Source organism: Ursus maritimus, unplaced genomic scaffold (assembly GCF_017311325.1).
Source record: "Ursus maritimus isolate PB19 unplaced genomic scaffold, ASM1731132v1 scaffold_22, whole genome shotgun sequence".
Lineage (NCBI taxonomy): Eukaryota > Metazoa > Chordata > Mammalia > Carnivora > Ursidae > Ursus > Ursus maritimus.
Window position 1 is genome coordinate 4,077,094 of NW_024424675.1, and position 15,077 is coordinate 4,092,170.

A 15,077-nucleotide genomic window follows, 5' to 3' on the forward strand; every position below is an offset into this window, starting at 1 on the left:
GCTCTGCTCTGACGCAGACGCAGGGACCATCTAAAGATCAAGTAAGTTAGAAAAAGGAGGTAAAATATGTCCTTTCACTCCCCAAAAAAGAAAAAAGACAAAATTATCAGTTGTCCTTGTGTGGCTTGGAATTAGAAATGATCCAGACTTTTCTACTTTAGAGCAAAGAGACAAGAAAAGCTAAGTGAGAAGCCACTGGAACAGACGCTGTAAATAAGATGCTTTAAGAACCTAGGTTCCAATGGTACTTTTTCTCTAGCAAAATCACCAGTCTCTTAACATGACCAAGTGTGATTCATAGCAGTGAAGGCATCCTGGGTGAAATCCCAGCATGGGGCAACAGATAGGAGATAGGCCAGTGGGGAGGTGTCAAGGCCACATGGTTTAGGGCGGACTCACCCTCTTTCGGGGCCTTGCAAGTGCCAACCTGCACAGGAACGAAATTGCATCATTTTTCCAAGTCAGACTCTTGAGTGCAGGTAAAGGGCAGTTTCCCTGAAGCACTCAGCCTGAGGTCACCAGGAGTAGACAGAACAGAGGTGGAGAGAGAGCCGAGCCAGGTCTGGAGAGTGCTCTGTGGGGGTGTTAACCCAAAGGCACTGCCAGCATCTTGGGTTCATCCCAATGGGCCTGTGAAGAAGAGGCCAGGGGAGCGGGGGAGAGGCGGGCTGGAGAAAGGGAGGGGGCCACGGCCCACCAGGTAGGCTGCATCTCCGGGGATGCTTCCTTCTGCTCATAAGGAGCTTCTGGGCAGTAAAGCCATAGATGCCTGTAGAGTCCTGCATGTTTGTCATACCCTAACCCCTCAGAGGCTTTTCGCTGCACTCTCTCCCTCATCTGCCCCACTTAGTCCATACTGGTTTTCTTTCCCTAGGTTTTACCCTTGCTGTCATCTTGGGAGAAAGGCAGTCCTTGCTCTGCACACAGCTGCCTTCTGCTGTCCCACCTCCTCTTTAGCATCACCACCTTGGGGGGCCTTCCCAGGTCCCCCAAACTAAAGGAGTGCCTGGCCCTCCTGCACACCAGAATGATCTTGTTCAAGTGCAAGTATGTGCAGACAGCTCTCCATAACAAAAGCACCTCTGGTAGCGTGAGTTCCGCGGTGGCCAGGGTGTCGTTTTATTTACTGCTGTCAAGAGTGGCTGGAGTATAACGGACACTAGCAGATGTGTGTTGGACGAACTCCATCTGCCTGTTTCAGGCAGACAAGACTGTCCTCTTTATGGTTTGTCGTGCTCTTCTGTGGTATATTTATCGTGTCCACGCTCTCTGATGAGCATCTATTTGAGAAACCAGATCTTGACATGTGGGTCTTCCTGTCTGTGATATTATGGGAGTCACGCTGGGCCCCTGAGTTTTGTGTGCCGTGAATATGAAAAAAACATCTGATCTCTGAAAGAACGCAGATTGCAACAGTAAAAAGGATGGATAAATTGCCCATTGATACCACGGAGCACTACTCAGCAATAAAGAGGAAAGAACTTCTGGTTCATGCAAGGACATGGGTGAACCTCAGAAACCTTCTGTTGAGTGAAAGCAGCCAGACACAAAAGAATACATATTCTACGATTCCATTTATACAAAGTTCTAGAACAGGGAAAACCGATTTCTAGTTACAGAAATCACAGCTTGGTTCTGCATGCAGGGCGTGAAGACTGTCTCGAAAAGTGTGAGACCTCTCCCAGGTGAAACGGAAAGATTCTGCATTGTTCTGAGCAGTTGTTACACAGGTGCACACATGTGTCACAGATCCTTGACCTGGATATAAGAATTGTGCATTTTGTTGTATGGAAAACAAAAAGTTATTTTATCTTATTTTTTTTAAAACAATTAACCAACTTAGAGTCCATCATTAGTTTCAGATGTATTGTTCAATATGTTATTTTTAAAAATCCCACTTTCAACAACCCCAAGGTAAAACAATGAGATAAAACTGGTATTGAATTGTAAGGAAGATTGAAACTCGCCAGAAGTATATTTGGAGTACAACAGCAGAACAGCATCAGAGAAGACTTTTTCCAATGTAACTCTGAAGAAGCCAAATCAAGCTAGTGGAAGAAAGAAAAGGGAATTTTTTATGTCATGCAACCAGGACGTCCAGCTGTGGAGTTGGCTTCAGGGATCAAGGCTGACATGCATCCAGGTCTCCCTGGCACTCAGTTGCATTCTGCTTTCTCTCTCTGTTTTTGTTTTGTGTTTTGTGTTTTTTGCTTTGTTTTGCAGGCTGAGCCATCATGACAACTACAGGGAATGTCCACAGAGGAAACAAAAACATCCCACAAAAGCCACTACAGTATTAGAACAAAATGATGGAGGAAGGCCAGCTCCTCATGAACTACTTAAATGTCACCATTAATTTACTGATATCAATGAACTACTTTCAATTTGGTGAGCTGGGGAATCTTTTTGTGTGAGGAACATTTTAAATTTTACGTTCATGCTGAACACCTAAAACCCACCACAGCTGAGTAGCAACCATGAGACCACCGTGCCTGATGCTTCCTCTTCTGCACAAATAGATCATCGCTTCATTCAAGAGGGCAAACATTCCTGTATTAGACTATCGCCTGATAAAAAGGGGCTTCCTCTAGTCCCCAACCTTCCAGAATTATCACTAAGCCAGGACACGTGGAAAGCTTCCGTGCTTGAGTTTTCCCACACCCACAGAAAACTCCCAGACTAGAGCATTAGGTGGTCTCTACTTACCCCAAGGGACAAACAAGCCTTTCCACGATCCCACGATAGTTTTGAAGGAACACTTAAGCTTTCCGAAGGCTTTTTGGTCAGTCGTTTTCCAAAACATGAATCTACAGTTCTGAGGAAACAAAGAGCATGTGTGGGCCCTTCTGTTTCCAGTTTTGGACAAAGTACAACATTAGTTATCAGTTTAAAAAAGAAAAATTCTAGTGTTCTTTACCTAACGTACTTAGTGAAATAGTTGTTAATGTAATTTCCTTGTAAAAGTAGGCCATTTCTATCAGAATAAGTTCTGGAGCTGGTAAGGAATCAAATGCAAACATTGGAGTCATTTTTACAAACCAGAAATACACGTGGGCAAGTTTCATAAAAGCCCAGGAAATAAGTTTAAAGTCTAATGATAGGAAAGAGAAATACCTGCAATTAATCCAATAGACCAAATGTTTCTATTTCTAGTGTCTATGGATCTCATACTATTGATTAGAAAATCACACAAATTCCAATATAAAAGTGAACTAAAGGTATAAATAAAATAATTCACAGAAGAAATACAAAAAAAACTATCAATCTCACTACCAAGCAAAGAACTACAAATTGAACAAAATTGGGATGCCGTTTTTCTCCTAAGTCAGCAAAGTGGTTTTTAAATGAACAGTGTAATGAGCACATTGAAACATCACTGGTCAGAGCATAAATTCAGACAGTTCAATAAGCAACTTGGACTTAAATAAGTCTATATTCTTTAGCCTTATAATTTCCCATATAGGAACCAACCTAGAGAAATAGGAGGAAAATTTAAATATTCACATAGGTACCCATCACAGCACCTTTTATGTACAGATATCACAGCACTGTTTAATAATATTAAAAACTGTAATTAGCTTAAGTGTTCACTGGGAAAAATAAAGACATTATAGTATATTCATTCAATCCCAATTTCAAGGGGATATCATGTATGTAGCCATTAAAATTATTTTATGAATATCACATGACAAGGGAAAAATGTTAATATTTGAGGGGGAATGTTAATATTATAATGCTAGATAAAAAAGGTTAGAAGACTGTATATATACAATATAATGCAGATATAAATAATAATAATAATATAAATATAAATAATAATATAATGCTATATAAATACATGCATGCATCTGCTATTCTATATAATGCAAGAAAAAAAATCAAACACAAGACCCCAAAACGTTAACCTGGATTTTATGCAATGATTTCTCTTTTTAGGGCGGTGCCTTTCCAGATTATTACAGGAGCATGCGCTATTTTTGACAACCAGAAAAAAGTCACTTAAAAACAAAACCGATGAGATCTTGAATGGCATCCTCTTAAAGAAACAAAAGAATTGTAAGAGTAAAGCTTAGCAACTTTCTACCTGGATTATTCAGGCTCTTTGTTAAAATATTTTCATTTTCAAGGCCATACAGGCCCATAAAGCAAACTAACACTTCCAGCCAACTTAATAGAGAAATTAAGTGGACACAAAAAGATTTATATTAATGGCTGCTGACAGGAGGTGTCATGACTAACTGCCAAAAGGATAATTAGAGTCCTTTCCTCCGTGGCAATTGCTTCTGTCGCTTAGCTGGGCTGGCGATGCTTGGCTTCTTGGGTTCTCTCTAGGGGAATTAGAGGAGTTCACCAGCATGAGGGCTGTCCAGGGTGGCTCTTTAGGTCTCCCCCAAGTTGGTCTGGTGACATGAGCCTCTGTGTAGCATTTGAGCTGTACGTACCTGTGACAGCTTAGCTAGGCTGGACCAGAATCACAGGGAGCATCTCATCTCCGGTTTCTCAAATGTACGGTGTAGTGGAGGTTAAGCAAAACCAGGTGGCATCTCCAAAGGGCTATGAAGCATAAACCTGACAGAACATGGAAAATCAGAAGTGGCCCATTCCATCATAGACAGAGAAAAAACCTAAGGCGTGTGTTATGTACAATTGGCAGGAGATCCATTTTTCCCATTGTCATAGTTAGGCAGACTCTGAGACTAGGATTTGGATGCAAGAGGTTGATTTAGAAGGTCATTCCAGAAATCCCAGTGAAGGAATGTGGCCATGATTAGGGAAGGGAGGACACCTGGGATAAGATGTGTCAGTGAGCAGGTTATCACTGTGGGCAACAGGAGGAGCTCAATCTTACTGGAGACCCTCTGAGGAAAAGTGTGGAGAACAAGTCAGTGTTGTCCTATTGAGGGGCAAGGAAGCTGGGTATTTATCTACCAGTTCCCATCCCTCAACGGGTGAAGTATGTGCTTTGGGCATTAATTCCAAATCTCTGGCAGCAAACTGCCCTGTGCGAGTTAGTCACCCTCCTGGCCAGAAAAGGCTGTTGGGCAGGAAGATGCAGAAAGCTATAGAAGGAACTGTCTGCAGGTAACTCGGAGGAGATAGGTAGCATCTGTTACAACAGGCCATACCTCAGCCACCTCACAGTACTTCCACTGGAACTTGTCCCCCTAGTTTTTTCCCTCAAGTGCTACACCATTTTTTCTAAACTCCTTGAGATGGGCCTGCTTTGCTTCTAAATGGTGATGGATTCTTATTAGACTCTTTCTTTGGCTTCTGGAGTCTTCTCAACAGCCTCTTTTCCCTGGTCTGGTTTCCCTGGTCTAGGCCTTAGGTCTGCTGCAAACACCAGCTAAGCATGATTCCTTGGCTTTATCCATCCATCCGTCTACCCACCCATGCATCTATTTTGATTGGAAAAAGAGGGGAGGGGTATGGGAAAGAAAGCGATAAAGAAGCAGAGAGGGAGAGTCTTTAAGATATTATCACATAAATAGTCGTGAAATCGGCTTCCATACAGCAAATCGGAATGAAGAGTCGGATCATATAAAGAAGGGACAAAAACAGTGTTTAGTTACCACCTTTACCCTTTTTGAATGGATCTTCCCTTGTAGGAAGATACTTTGAGGTTATGCAAGGAATTTGTTGTTATACTTTTGTCACCGGTTATTTTTCTGTTGATGTTTCTTATCTGGAACAATTATTACTGTGGTGTTTGCCAAATGGTGATTTTCTAATTCCATCCTGCCTTCTACACTTATGAACTGGATTTCCGCTGTAATGAAAGGCCTTCCCTTCTCCCTTATTTATTTATTTATTCAATTGTTTTTATTTATATTAGTATGGACGCCTGGTTATTTATTGTAGTCTATGATTACACATAGAATAATCTATTATTATCATTATTTGGTCATTCAAAATATCCCAGACCTGAGAACCAGGGTTTTCATGTCTATTTGCCACAAAACACTATGTGACGTCTTTCCTGGTTTCCTGTGGTTTCTGGAGAGACACAAGTCCCCCACAAGGTTGAAGTAAAAAGGCACTAGGATTGTTGAGACAGTGTGAGCTGTACAGCCATATCCTTTCAAACTCAAAAGCAAGATTTGGCAGGAGTAAGTCCCAAGTTATAGGACAGGAACTCTTCTTTATTTGCATATTTATCTTTGTGCTTTTTTTTTGCCTTTGACAGCAGAGCTCTGACCCAATGAGGATATTGGTTTAGCAGAAATAATAAACAGCTGTTGAGTCCAACTCTATGCCCGAGGCTAGGGGGTCTTCAAAGATGACTGTGGCATGGGACCAGGGGCCAGGCTCACTCACTGAGGTCAGCTCTCCAGCCGTGCGACATGGACGGCGAGGGGGATTTTCATGTGTGGTATCCTCTCAGGAAGAAACAAATGAAACTCAACTCAAGTCTGTGGTTTGACATTTTCAGAGTAATCTACAGTGAGTGGCAACATGTCGAAATTACTTTCTTGAACAGAAAGTTGGCCTGACAAAGAAACTGAGGGCTCCAAACTGCTTGTCACAGAGAAAAGAATAGATTTGGGCAATATCCAGAGATCAGATCACCGGGGTCTGAGGAGGGAAGGTGCAAAGTCATGGACAAGGCAGGGCAGGGTGCCTTAGGCCAAGGGCTCCTGAGACAGCCTGGTTCTGAATCTTCAACTTTGCCATTTACTAGCCCCGGCCCATTACTGAGACCCCCTAAGCCTCAGTTGCCCTATTTTTTCCATGGGCATTTTACATAGGGATGAAAACAAGAATAAGTATGCTGTGTGAGTTTTTCTTCATTTGCTTCCCCAGATCCACTCTCCACTCCTCTCTGCCCTGCTCTGTGCCCAGGAGACCAGTCTTTCCAGGCAGCATCACCTCAGCGGCCAGGCCTGCTAGTTGGGTGTGGCAAATGGGAGCCATTTGTAGGAGATTGGAAGGTGGTAGGAGAGAGGGGTCAGGGATACTTATGACTTTCCCCCTTCTCCCACTCTTCCACCCGTGCTCCCTGCAGGCTCCTCATAAAACCTTCCCACTACTGCTATTCCCCCAGTGTTTCCCATCCCATGTTGGTTCCCTAGACCTGCCCTCACCCCTGTATGTATCCCTTCACTAAACTCCCTTTGTTTGAGCTACTTAAGTGCTAGATTCAGATGGATAAATGCAGTACAGGGCTGCTGGCAAGAGTCAATGAATGTCCCTCCAAAGCATGGGGCATGCTACGCTGGATGTCGTTAGAGGTGTGCCTCAAAAATGTTGTGGTACTATATCACAGCCTCTCCCATCACTCTTGGAAGCCATTTTGGCTGGTGACAAATGCATAGTTGCTTTAGAAGGGAGCAAAGGGGGGTGACATTCTGGAGCATCCTGGTATAAATGGGGCCAAAACGGGATCAGAGTCAACAATGGAAGAAGTTCTATCCTGGCACTCTGGGCACTATGTCAAAAGCAATGAGTGCAAATACAGTTGCCATGGACCCAAGAGCCTTAATGGTGATATTACATAACCTGATTTATAAAGAAAAGCTCAACTGAGTGATTAAAAAAAAACCACATTTTAACAAATATCCTAGAGTAATTTTGTCTGTATCCTTACCCAGAAGCAATAAAAAAAAAAAATCTAGCAGACACCCAAGTAGTGGCTTCTGTTCCCTAAAATAACAAACACTTTGGTAATACCTTGCTGGATCAATTTGTTTTCCAGAACCAGTTTTGGGAGGTGGTCCTGTAGCTGTGGATGCACAGAAATAAGGGGTATAACACAATTACCCACTGGGACAGCTCAGTAAGTGATGGAGTGCAGAAACAAATTCTCATTCAGTAACCTTGCTGCCATGTTTTGTCAAGACTTGGTATGCAATGTGCATACATTTGCAGTATGATTGCCATGTAAGATAAAATTGGTATGATTGGAACCAAACCACAGGTACAACCTGTAGGGTCTGAAGGATAATTTGAATTCACGAACTTAAAAATGTCATATGGAAACAGACAATCCAGCATTCATTAACCTTGTCTGGGATGTCAAGGGGGAAAAAGGCAATCAATGGAATGCTTCTAAAGACCTCCTTGTTTGTCAGTGTATTTCTGGAACTGAAACAAGAGTCCATGCTGAGAGGTAAGACGAGAGTTCTGTAAAGGAAGATTCAGCATCTCAGAGGCTTCAAAGAAAGGTCACCTTGCTTGTTTGCCAATGAAAGGGAAAAGTGGATCTGGGCACAAAGCTTCTAATGAAATAAATCATTTAAATAAAGGTGAAAAATTTCAACACACCCACCTTGCTTACCTTGTCTCAAAAGGAAACCAAACCCATGGCAGATGACAAACACCTAGTTTTCTAAGCCAGTTCAAAATTTTGGGAACTCATTTTATTTTTAATAGTATTTTATTTTTAATCAACATCATGGATAAGTGACTTGATTTTAGAATTTCAAGGGAAAATTTGTCAAAGATGTGTCTGAGTTTTTGATTTGTAAAGCCAAAGGCTTTAGAGATAGCTCCATAGGAGAAAAAGATGCGAAAGAGAGACAGAGAGACAGAGAGATGGAGAGACAGACAGAGACAGAGACAGAGAGACAGAATGACAGAGAAATACAGATAGAAAGCAGTTTAGCGAGTAGACCCGGATAGTAATTGGGGCTTCCTGGCTCAGTCATTTTGCAGTAGGTTTAAAATTTGAGGCAAATTACTTCTCTTAGCCCAAGTGTCCTGAACTGTCACACAGGACAGTGATGCTAAAGGACCGCCCTGTGCAGGGATGGCCTGGCACCTAGAGGGGGCCCAGCGCACAATGTCTTCTGTTAGTGTTCTCGTGGCAGCCATGATTTTGCCCCACAATCCCTCTCCCCTGGAGCATTAGCTCCAGACAGGCCTCTGGCCCTTGCATGTCGAGCTTATCCTTATGAAAAGTGACTATTCTGCCAGTAAAGGAAATAGCCTGGAGCCCTCTTCTCAGACATTGTTCGGGACAGAGGAACCAGTACTCACTGCCTGTTTACTCAAGTGAGAGGGTTCAAACTACTTCCTCTAATGGTCTCAGAGAAGGCTAAAGCTTTGTCAGCTGAGCATTTGTGATCTGGCTGGCTGGGAGTGAATAATTAAACTCCTGCCAACACAGAGTGCCCTGTAAATTCCTTAGAGCAGCTTCCTGTTTCCTCCATAATGCATGTCTCCCCACCCCCCACCCACATAATTGTATCTGTGTTGTTATTTAGCCAGAAGCTGACCTCGTAAGGCTTAAATGCTGTCCTTTCCCTCATGGGCAGTTTCTCAATAGCAGTTGTGTGTCAGCTTGCAGGGAAGCCTATGCCTACCCCACCCCACCCCCGGATCTGGCTGAGAGGGGCTGGAGCGGGTCCATCGAGCAAAGTGAGGCCAGCTCCCATCCTAACAGATTCAGAAAGAGCCACTCCAGCAGAATACAAAACAGAGGGGGCAACCAGTGCCTTTTTGCATGTCGATATCCTTGTGGAAGGAAAAGTTGGCCTAATTGTATAACATCCTGTTCCTGGAGGGCCAGTATTCAAGGGTGGAGAGGTACTTTAAAACAAACAAAGAGCACTCTTGAAAGGATTGAAATGAGACCGATTCACATCCAAGCCTGTTCAGAAGATACTGTGAACTGTGTTTCCTGTTTCTACCCATCAATGGTGGCCTACGATATTTCTCCAACATCCTTGCATCTTAAGGGAGCTGGCTCCCAACGTGGACACCTGCGGCTCAGTCCCACAGGCCACTCCAGTGGAATCACATGTTTTCATGCACAACGTTAAAGGAAGCCTCCTCCCACCATGAGCGAGAGGAAGCAATTAACTTTTAATTCTGTCAATCTGATCATTTCATTGTCTTATGAGGTAATGCTCAGTCTTTCAGATTTCTCCCTCTTCTGCTTCTTTCCCAGAATGCTTTGCAAGATGGCTATTTTTGGATGTTTGGGGAAAAGATTTAAGGTCCTTGGAGATGGTATACTCTTGCTCCTTCCTGGGCCAAAAGCCCTTTGAGTCCCTGGTTCTTACCTTGCTGGCCTTTGGGGCTCCCGTCTGTGGCCAGAGACCTCTGGGTCAGCCTCCTGCCCACAGGGAATGTCAGTCAACTTCCTCTGGCTGGTCGGCATCACCCCAGCTCTGCTCAACGGCAGACCATGAAACCTTGCCAGCTATGCCAAATCCTCCAGCAGCCTGGTGCCTGAGCACCCACCCTGATCTCCACGGAGGCATCACTTCTTCCCACTTAGCAGACCCCCAGGTAGTTCTTCATTCAGAGCTCTCAATGCATGGGGCCCATGAGGAACCTGGGAGAACTGCCTCTCAGGGCCCCACTAACCACAGTGACTCAGCTGAGCCCCTGACACAAGTATGTGAGTGCAAATAGTTTATTTGGGAGGTGACAGTTGGAAACACTGGCAGGGAGTGAGGAAGGAAACAGGGAAAGCAGAAGCCATTAAAGCTTGCATTATCACGCAAATTGCCACTGTGGGCAACTGGAGCTTAATCCCCCAGGGGAGCACTGAGCAACAGTGTAGAACATGCCTCACAGTTATGGCCATGTTAATAATTCATAAAGGTAATTGTGAAGATGATATGGAATGTGCGTGCAAAGCAATTAGCACAGGACCCAGCACATAATAAGGGCTCAGTAAATGAGAGCACATCCTGCTTCCTCCCTACACATTCTCCTGTTTGCCAGTTCTTTGCATGGTGTCTTGGGCTCTTACGTTTTTTTCCTGATGTCTTTGATCATTTCTTCTGTTTTTCACACATTTTTATTTCTACTCTCTGGACCCGGGGCAGGTATTTCCCAAGGTCCAACTTGAGCTTTCCACTCTTTTCCTGTTCAGTGAATCCATCCATATGCAAAGTTAATGGGAAAAAACACTCAAGTCCCTTCAGTGCTAAAACCTAGATGCCTCTGGAGTACATATGCCATCCTACCCCCAGCGTGAAGCAGTCTGTGTTAAAACTTTGTCATTTCAAACCTTTTAGAAAGTGTAGTAGAAGCAAATGCATGAATACTGATAAGTTTGATAATATGAAGTGCTGTAAGGTACTGTGGGGAAGTGAATATTCTCATACCATTTTGGTGGAAGTCCCAATGTATATGGCCACTTTAGAGGACATCTTGACAGATATTATTAAAACTGAAAATGCACAGACTTTTTACCACCAAGCAATTTAACGTTTGCATATCCATCATAGAGAAACTCATTCAAAAGCACACAACGATATTCATTGCTTTTTGCTATATTAGCAAAAAATTGGAAATAACCTACATGTCCATCAGTAGGGGACTAGATTAATGAAAAATCATATATTTATATGTTAGAATAACTATTATAGCAGTTAAAAAGGAATAAACTAGAACTCTGCATATCAACCTGGAAAGGTCTATAATAAATTGAAAGAAAAAGCAACTAGCAACCACCGATATGTTTTCTGTCCTTATAATTTTGCCTTTTCCAAAAGGTTGTATGGATAAAGTTATACAGTATGTAGTCTTTTGAGTCTGGCTTTTTCATTTAGCTTAATGCATTTAAGAGTCATCCATATTATTACAGATATCAGTAGTTCCTTTTTTACTATTAAAATATTTTGCCTAGTTTTTTATTGGGCTGTTATGTATGTAACACAGTTTGAAGAAATAAGACAAAATTTGGAAAGGTAGAAACCAAACTCCCAATTATAAGCTCTAGGAGAATGGAGGGAGCCAGGATTGGAGAAGGGAATGGTTAAAGATTAAGCTTTATCTGTAATGCTATCATTAAAAAAAAAATAGTGGATTTCTATCTTAACTTGCATAATTGAACATTTAACTTACAAAGGCAGTAGATGAAGTTGATAATTGCACTGGTTATTAAGGGATCTCTATTCTTAGATAATAGACACTGGAGTCTTTAGGAGTAAAAAGCTATGATGTATACAACTTACCCTCAGAAGGTTTAGGAGAGGGAGAGAAAGAAAGAGAGAGAGAGAAAGACAGATTAATTGAGAGAGAGCACTTGAAGAGGAAAGGGAAGAGCTTTCTAATGATCAAAAGCTTGAAGTTCATGGAACTTCCTTAGAGGCAGGCTGTTAATTGAAAGAACCAGACTGAGGAGGGCAGATACCCAAATTCCATGAAGCAGGAAAAGAGAACAACTGTGAGCAGCATCTACGTTCCAAATCAAAAGGAGAAGAGAGAGGAAGACAGGAAGGTGTCACTCCTCCTGAGACATCGTGTGGATGCAGTGGACTCCATGTGAAGAAGGAAGGGAGCAGGAGGATGAATTATTCTGAACTAGCATCTCAGGGCTCGGGTTTAAGCTTATGAAAGAGTGTATGCATAAGGGGTTGTGAGGTTTTCAGCATGTCCTTCCACCTGTGGCAGTTGGCTGGGTCCATGGCTTCAAACTCATTTGAACCTGAGTGATATGAATCGTACTTGGAAGATACCTTAGTGATGTGACCGTATTCCCTCAGACCTTGTGACCAAAACAGTTCATGCTGGATGATGGAAGTCAGGTGTGCAATAAGGGAGTCCACTGAAGAACTAAGAGGAATAAGGGCAAGAACTAGAATTTCATGGCTCCCCATACCATCCCTGTACCATTGGCCTTCCTACCCTGCCATTTTACCCTTGACTCATGATGGTGAAGAGCAAACCCAAGGCGGTCCGGGAACGTAGGTGGGTACCATGTCTGCATCGGTATAGGACATCAACACTAAACAAGGGACTTACTCTTCGGTGTTGTTTTACCTAACTTCTCACCCCATCTCTTGGCCCTTCTAGATATTCCTACCAGAGTGCCAAGTGTTAACTTAGACTCAGTCTTTGTGATGTTCAGCTTCCCTCCCAAGCTAACCGTTCTTCACCATGTCCCGGTTTCTGTCAGTGGCTCCAAAGATTTCAAAACCCACTTCTACTCTACAATTTCTCCTTTTCTTCTCAGTTGAAACTTTCATTAAACACCACTTCTCTGCCTTTGAAATTTCCTCTGAGACATCTCTTCTTTGTGTCAGCATCCACCAGCCCGGATGAGAAAGTGACTGCTGTTTAATTGACCTTGTCTTCACTCGGAGCTCTCCCTGTGCGTTGCTTCTGCCGACTGCTATCAATCATCCCAGCTCCGCGCCTTCCCTCCCCAGAGCCCTCAGCAGCCTCCTACTGTCTGTCTCATTAGTCCACTTATTAGTCATTTTTAGCATAACTTCCAAGAAGTCACTGCCCTTTAGATGTTTTCCTTCAAATTGTCTCATATCCGTCCTTTTCCCAACATTTCCATTGCTGCCCCCTTAACCCTAACACTCATCATCCATGAACCCAGTAATCACTGGCCTCCTTGATTTTAGTTCCTCTACTTTATCCTACATTCTACTTTTGCACTTATCTTGTTTAAACATTTCACACCTCTGCTCAAGAATGCACAGTGGCTTACCACTTCTTATCACAACAAATCTCAATTTCTTTATCTGGCTGTCATCATCAGGCCCTACACCCAATTTTCCTATCCACCCCCATCCTTTTTCCTCTTCTAAGCCAAGATCCCTCTACCCTCTCTTTTCTGTAAGCATCCCATACCTTGTTCTAATTGTACAGCCTTGCTCAGACTCTTCATTCTCTGTTCAATCAGAACCTGTTTAACTTATTAAGATCTACAGATTCTTTCATGGCTATCCATCTACTCCCATCCCATTCTCTATCAGTGTTAGAACCAGAGTGTTGGGAGCAATAGATCAGATTCTATATGGTCAGGGTGGGACTGAGAGTCCATGAAACCCCACAGAGGCAATTGGGCTTCAGGGCCCTAAATATAGGCCTGAGAGAGAACCCATTACACTAAAGATAATTCTGTAGGACTTGGATGCAGGAGATAGTCAAGCCTGGGAAGGAAGTCTATGCCAGAAGACTTTCAGTCCCTGGAAAAATTGTAGGCATGGTAAGTTTAGAATGCCTTCAGGAGTCAGTGTCAGTTCACACAAGGGAAGAACGGGTGGGGAAAAAATAAAGAAAGGAGACTGGTAGTAGAACTGGCAGCAATGGTTCTGACAGGCTGACATAAAGATGTGGCATTCCCCACACATCTTGTGCATTTGCTTGAGTTCTGTGGCAGATCGTGTCCAACAGTGGCCACCGTAAATTCCTTCCCTCACCTTTATGCACATGTCACTCTGCCATTGAAAGGTGGCATCTATTTCTCCTCTTCATGCATCTGGGCTCTCCTTGCAACTGCTCTGGCCAATCCACTGTGAAGGACAGTGATATTCTGGGACTTTTGAGCCTGAGCCTTAAGAACCCTGGAAAATAAAATACAAAACTTGAAATACATACTTAAAATATTAAAAATTTGCTAAGATAAATTTGGAAGAAAATCAGATAATTTTTATTCAGAAGTTTATAAGAGTGAAAATGGATAATGACAAGAGACATATGAGTCAAAACCTGGTCCAGAAAGGAATCCTGGCCTATTTATAATGCCAGCATACTTATTAATAAAAGCTTAAAACATTGTATCTTTAGCACTGTATTTGTTTCCTTTGCTCATGTCCCTAATGGTGTGGGGGGATCAAGTTTGAAAAGGGGCCCTATGTAACACAAATGAGGTCATCAAGATTCCACAGCTTTGTCTGAGGCCATTTAAATCCCCTGAAGCACAGCCTTTTCTGGAATCAAAATATAATTAGAAGTTTATTATGCTGCCAATATAGGACTATTAGAATTTTTGGTTCGTGGGACCATCAAACGGTGACTGGGCAGGATAAGGATTGAGACACAAAGACCAATGCTCAACTTAATCTAAAAATATTCAATTGTTCATGGGATAAGGGATAAGTAGGTTCTGCTACAATAAAAATCAGAATACTTTTTTTAAATTTAAATTAGAGAGAGAGAGAGTGCAGGTGGGGGCACAGGCAGAGAGATAGAGAGAAATCTCCAGCCGACTCCCTGCTGAGTGTGGAGCCTAACACAGAGCTCCATCCCAGGACCCTGAGATCATGACCTGAGCCAAAATCAAGAGTCGGCCACTTAACTGATTAAGCCACCCAGGTGCCCCCAGATCAGCATACTTTTGAACTTATGAAGGATTATTAAGGGTAGCTGAACCTGTTTGG

General features: G+C 42.8%; 1 long non-coding RNA gene across 4 annotated transcripts; it reads right to left on the minus strand.

Moving 5' to 3' along the window:
* Window positions 1–1,555: 1,555 nt before the first annotated feature.
* Window positions 1,556–14,132, minus strand: LOC103677846. Of its 4 annotated transcripts, none has more exons than XR_005836883.1 (4): window positions 14,118–14,132; window positions 4,443–4,569; window positions 2,707–2,815; window positions 1,556–2,048 (listed from the first exon to the last, which is right to left on the minus strand). It is a non-coding gene; the product is annotated as an uncharacterized LOC103677846 (long non-coding RNA). The 4 variants fall into 4 exon arrangements; XR_005836884.1 differs by lacking the exon at window positions 14,118–14,132 and adding an exon at window positions 10,008–10,022; XR_005836885.1 differs by lacking the exons at window positions 4,443–4,569; window positions 14,118–14,132 and adding an exon at window positions 2,927–2,945.
* Window positions 14,133–15,077: the final 945 nt, after the last annotated feature.